Genomic DNA, 6,331 nt, shown 5'->3' on the forward strand with positions numbered 1-6,331 from the left:
CTACCCCCAACATTTTCTCCATGGATCAAAGGCTGACACCCTTTCCTTAGTTCTAAGCAGGACACCTCTTATACAGCACAAACACTTATTTAGGCTTTCCCAAAACTGTCCTCTCCTGTAGTATTAGAGATCTGCAGATCTTTCTGCTTCCCTCTGATGTTTGCTGTCTGCAGATATTTAGCAATAAGTCTTCAGCCTTCATGTAACAGAAGAGGCACAACCAGACTTGTCAAGTCATTGGAAGGGTGGAGGTGACCTAAGCTGCAAAGAGCGTGCTAATGTTCATTTATTATTTTTATTTGTCTAAACTCTGAGCCACAAGGGCAGCCCTCCAAAACTCTAGATTTTTAATATTTGAATTTATAAGCTGTTCAAAAAAACAGAACAAGGTGTTCAGAGGAAATACTCTTCTTTCTACACCACATTTTATTACACATACTGGTCTGCTCACTCGTAACACAGCTGAAGCAGATTTCTCCAACCATGCTGAGATACATTGATAGAGGTATGCTAGTGTTTGACTCACTCTGCCACCTACGGCATTGCGTTGGTGGCTCAAGTTCATTCTGTGATCTGTCATGACACCCAGGTCTCTTTCAGTTGTGGTGCTGGCAACCGTAGCACTGTGTACGCTTTTGTTACTGTGGATTAGGGCAGCCTAATGTGCATTTATTTAGTACCTCTGGGCATGGGCAACTGGTGCCACCTTAGTCAGGGCAGGCATGTGCTCCCCCCGCGACCAGTCAGCAAACAGGGGCGGGGGGGGCGGGGAGGAAATGACAGGGGTCCCCCCCCCGGTGCAGCCGATCACTACGGCCACTTCTGGGAGTGCCACAGCGCTCCCACTCTCCGGCTAGTGCTTGCAGGGGGGGTTACTGGTGTTCCTGCCTGCCCTCCCGGCCCATCGCCTAAGCAGCAAGCATGGCCAGCCAGGGGGTACACTGGCACTCTCAGGAGGTGCACGCACACCCCCTACACATCGCCATTGCCTCTGGATGCCTGTACACAAATGTGGAGGTTGCCCTGACATGCTGTAATTACAGTGCATAGTAATTACTGTGCTCCAGCAGCTTCCCATGCTTCATGTATCAGCATTGAACAAGCTTTAGTTCAAGCACTCCTGCTGCCATTTTTAAGCACGGGGACACTAGTACAGGAAACACTGCTGCTGCACTTTTAATTAAAGGAGCCCTCGGAGCCACTCTAAAGTGCAGCATCACTCACTTCCAGAATGTGTGTAAAAGTGCCCTCAAATTAGAGGCACTAAATTTAATATGCACAAGTATATTAATGAACATGTAAATGCATCCTATAAGTATTTAATTCTTGCCAAGGAAATTTGCCTCACTGTGCTTGAGCATTTCAGGTCTCCTCACATACTTTATTAATAACTACATTTTTTTAATGTTATAGTCCTGATTCTGTGCAGGTAAAATTTCCATCCAAAGATCATGGGAACCTATGCTGTGTAGGACTAGCCCCAAGGGTTTTTTCAAATATAAAGTCACAAGACTGGAGAAAAACAATGATTCATACCTATGTTTAATTCTTGTTCTGAATGAGACAAACTGAAGTGAGCAACACAATACCTTTTCATCCTTCAAAAATACATTAACAGTCAAATGAAAGATAGTATTTGATAACATACATCCACATTTGGAATAAAGACCGTACTCCTTTACAAGTTCTTATTACTTTATCTTTTTGCAGAGTGATCTTTTGTGGAGACTTCCATGGGCCATGATATTAAATTAATTCTCTTTTATTAACAACATTATGATTCTGTGAAACAGATAGAGAAGGAATATAGCTGTAAACTAAAAGTTCATGAGGACTGCTGGTCCAGACACCTCTTGATTTCTAGCTCGCCTTTATTCTTTGGGAACAACATGAGTCTGGTGTTTCCACATCATATTCACACATGGAACAGGATTCTTTGGTCATCATTTGAAAGGCTGGGGGGATGCAGTGTAGAACTGTGATAAAACAAAGCATTCAAATAATTTTGCCAGGGATGGCTTTCAAAAATTGGGCTGGACAATCTAATTTTGATACGGTAACATCTAGTCATTTCCTAGTCCAAGATGGATCTGAATCTTTAAGTTACCTCTAACAGACTCTGTTAGAATATTACCTAGTAGTCCATAAAATTTTCTGAAACTATTTACTTTGACATTTGTTAACATGGACACCAGTTTTCAACTTGTGGTGTTCTAATACAGTGTTTCTCAACCTTTTAAAAAGTAAGTACCCCCTAAGTTCTGAAAATTTTAATAAGTAAGCCAACACTCAATTTTCCAGAGGATTTTATATTTACAGACTAACATGTGCCATATGTTGGAAGAAGGGCTGTGTATATAAGGCCTTGATATGACAGATGTCTGATCTAGTGTGGGTAGGATTGCCACCTTTTATACCAGGGGTGCACAGCTCGAGTATGTACCTGGGCTAGAGGCAATGTTGGCCAAAGCTAGGAGAGCTGAACCCAGTGCCGTGCTTTATGCAGCATGCCAAATTATTACTGGGGAACTTAAAGCGCCACACAGTGCACGGCAAACCAAATTTTTTGCCAGTTTTGAGAGAAGGAAGGGGCAAGAGAGAGAGACAGAGGAAGAGGGCGAGAGCACCCCACTGCTGTTTCAGACCAAGGCCATTCCCCACCCCCCACACCACTTCAGGACAGGGACGGAGCCACCAGTCCACTCTGGCTCCAGTCCCCAGTGCTATGGCAGTGCTCTGCTGTGTGAGGCGAGCGCTAAGCAGCCAGCACTCCACACCTCCGCCACCCCTGCGCTCTGTCCCCTCCATCGTGGTGGCGCTCCAATCCCTGTTATCCCCTCTGCATTCCCCTGCCCTGCTCTGACACCTCAGTCCCTGCTGTCATGGCAGCACTCCACTATGCATCTCTGTCCAGAACACTCTGATTGGCTGCCAAGGTAACCAATCAGACTGTGAATAAAGCGTTATGGACAGACAGACTAAGGCTTTTATAATATTAGAATTAAAAAACAATAAGGTACAGCATAGCCAGCCCCAAAATGAACAGGGCTCCTACTGCTTTCCATAAATCCTCAAAAGGCCTGTAGCTTTCATGACTGTGATGAAACTAGTGAGTCTGACCAACACCAGCCTGCCACTGTTTTACAAAGCCTATGTGAGAGATGGAAAAACATGGGAAAGAGAGAGCAATGAAGAACTTTATTTTTCTTTTTAAAATATATTTGCTACCCAGTTGCAAACAGTTAGTGAAGGTCTTTTTATCTAATGGGATAAGAAAAAGAACATCAGTTTCAAAATTTCATAGTGATAAACTGTGGGGAGTGGTAGAAGGAAGAGATATGAAAATATATGAAGGAAACAAAAACAAATTAATTTTTTCTTAAACCATGTTCCCTTTATTGCTACAACTAAAATAAGTGAAACTTCATTTCTGTGCGATTGTGTTTTATTGTTTATGCTTCTGCAGTACTTCGTGAGTACCCAGTTTCATAGCCCCCTGACCCCATTCGCCCCGTCTGTCAGTCTGGTTCCCCTTGATGAAACGTACCTAGGATGCCAAGGTACCTTGTATGTCAGGCACCCCGGGATGCCACAAAATCTTGGGTGCCACAAGATGTGAGGACATAAGGGCAAGCTCAGGCTCATCCTTGCCTGGCAACTGCCCTGCCTCCACTTCCTTGCCCATCAGCAAGGAGGTAAACACTCCTAGAGTAGAAGTGCACTGATGCGTTGGTCCGATATCCGATTGGCACCGATTTTAAAGAAAATTTACTGCATCAGAAATTGGCCTGATTTGGCCGATTAAATGCCCATGCATGTGCACAGCCATAGCACTGCATGTAGGCAGAGAGGAGCACAGCTTGGCAGCTTGAAGAGTTGCGTGCAGCTGGTAAGTCTGTTGTGGTGGAAGGGGGAGGGAAGGGGTGTGGGGGGGGGCAGGTCAAGGCCCCTGTGGTGAGGGAGGGAGGGGGTGGGTGGGACGTGTGCCCCAAGATCTCTGAGGTGGGGTAGGGTGGGCTGCAGCTGCGGGCTGGGGCTACACCAGGCTCTTACCAGTGCGCGAGATGGGGGGTTGGGCAGGGACTGCGCTCAAGGCGGGCAGCAGCGGTGCTCAGAGGAAGGCAATGGGGGGACTACAGAGAATTTTGAGGTGGCTGCATCCCCCACCCCAATAACTCCTCTCCCAGCACCACCTCCACCTGCCCAGAGCAAAGCCCCAGCCCAGCCCCCGCCAGGAAGAGCCTGGCACTGCCCTGACCCCAGCCCGCAGCTGCAGCCACCCCATGCAGATCCGAGGCACATGTTCCCCATGCCCCCCCAGGATGCATGCAGCGGGGGAAGCCACTTCCCCTCCCCATGTCCCCAAGACAAGCTGCAGATCCATCCCACGCCCTGCCCAGCCCAGGGCAGTGCCTGCCCCAACCCCCATACCACTCCTCCCTCACTGTGGGGGCCTTCATCTGACCCCCCAACATCCCTTCCCTCCCCTTCCACCACAACAGACTTACCAGTTGCACACAGCTCTTCAAGCCCGGCTGCATATCAGAAATCGGATCAGTATCAGCTGATATGCCTCCTTAAAAATTGGCTATCGGTATCAGCCCCCCAAATCCCTATAAATTAGTTTTTGAAATGTGGTGCTACTGAATACACACAAGTTATGGAGGAGTGCTTCGAGTCTGAGTGGTGCCTTGAGTCAAACAAGGGGTGCCTCAACTTTAAACAGGTTGAGAACCACTGCTGTATGCAATCAGCACAAAGAACAGAAAAACAGAAAGAAACATAGACAAACTATTTAATAAACTAAGCTAAGTTTTAGGATAGGGCACTTGAAAAGGACAATCTGAACAAACTTTGAGCAGTTTTCCTGTTTGATCAAGTGACTGTTTTAAAAAAGTGCTGAGACAGCAATTCCTTCAGATTGAGAGAGAGTTTCTGAAGTGCATACAACATTTCTTGACTTGTAGAAGCGTTAATGCTGATTCAACAGCCTGCAGGACTAAGCCTTTTAAATCTGTAAATTTGTCTTCCTTCTTTGTTTACCATGAAGAATTAACACTGTAACAAAGTCCAGGAGGACACTGCAGTTGTCAAAACCACCCAGGAAAGAGAAGTTATCTAGATTGAAGAGCCTTGAATACTTTTTGAGTTGTACTAGTACCTTACACAGGCTTTTTTTAAAATGTCCTTCCTCCGATTTCCGCTGCACTTCTTCATACCCACAATGTGTCTGCATGACAACCAAGATAAACGCAATACCTACAATCTGTTCTGTAGCAAACACTACTCCAAATACCAAAAATCCATGTTGTGATGTATACTAATCATCTTGTGAAAGCCCAACTCAACTCTTATTGATCCAGCTCCTATTAGAACCTCAGTTTTCTACAACAGTTCTTAAATTTAACTTCATTCAGACACTGGGGACCAACCCACCTATCAAATCAGTACTATTTAGTTTAAAGGATAGTAAATGCTTAGATTCATTAGCAGCTGGATACTGTCTTAGCACTTCGTTCCAACTCCCCAGCCTCACAAAACACCACACCGGGGAAAAAAGCAAAACCTCTGCTCTAATTTGATGCCTGCCTGGGAAGTAAGTGACAGAAGCACTGCAGGGCACCATCGCTTGAGCAAACCTATTGTCCGTACAGGACTTTAAGCACTATTAGAAGGTGTTATCAGCACTATGACTGTCACAGGATCATAGAAAGCGAGGGCTGGAAGGGTCTTTGGGAGAGCATGTAGTCCAGCGTTTCTCAACCCGTGAGTCACAAAAGTGGCTCTCACCAATATAGAAAGGGTCCCAAACTTTAGAAACATCTTCTCCTTTCTAGGAGAAAAACGTGGGAAACACGGGATTTCCCTTGCAGGCTGGCAGAGTTGCAGCCTGCCAGGGGCTGCTTGAGTCCCCCCCTACCCCACACACTGGGGGGCTGGGGCCAGCAGGGCAGCAGCGAGGGACCAGGAGCTGTTTTCGACTTAAACTATTTACTGGATCACGACTCGCCATGGATGTTTACAAACAGGGCCTGGTAAAAACAAGAAAAGGCGAGAACCGCTGATCTAGTCCAACCCCCTGCTCAAAGCAGGGCCAGCCCGGCCAGGGCCTCTGGGCTACAGCCTGCAAGGAGCCGGCGGCGGCCCCCCACCTCTGGGCAACGCCTCCAGGGGGCGCCCAGCGTCCTGGCCCCGCCCCCCGCGACTCCCCTTGGACGATTCCATCTCACATTGGCCGCTGCCATGTCGCCGACCCCCCCACAAGGTTGCATCTCTCAGCGGCCGCTGCCCCTCGCGGAACGTTCCATCTCACACTCCAGCCGCTGCCACG

At 47.2% G+C, this 6,331-nt stretch overlaps 1 protein-coding gene and 1 long non-coding RNA gene across 3 annotated transcripts in view; both read right to left on the bottom strand.

Annotated features, from left to right (window-relative positions):
• Positions 1 to 6,331, bottom strand: part of CAT (catalase) — a 45,493-nt gene that overhangs the window by 38,765 nt on the left and 397 nt on the right. The gene's annotated exons all lie outside the window — the stretch shown is intronic.
• On the bottom strand, positions 1,525 to 6,323 carry LOC112548174. 2 transcript variants are annotated; one of them, XR_003092065.1, is made up of 3 exons: positions 6,231 to 6,323; positions 5,162 to 5,230; positions 1,525 to 1,976 (listed from the first exon to the last, which is right to left on the bottom strand). It is a non-coding gene; the product is annotated as an uncharacterized LOC112548174 (long non-coding RNA). The 2 variants fall into 2 exon arrangements; XR_003092026.1 differs by having other exon boundaries at positions 5,162 to 6,323.

This window comes from Alligator sinensis, unplaced genomic scaffold (assembly GCF_000455745.1).
Source record: "Alligator sinensis unplaced genomic scaffold, ASM45574v1 scaffold442_1, whole genome shotgun sequence".
In the NCBI taxonomy this organism is placed as follows: domain Eukaryota; kingdom Metazoa; phylum Chordata; order Crocodylia; family Alligatoridae; genus Alligator; species Alligator sinensis.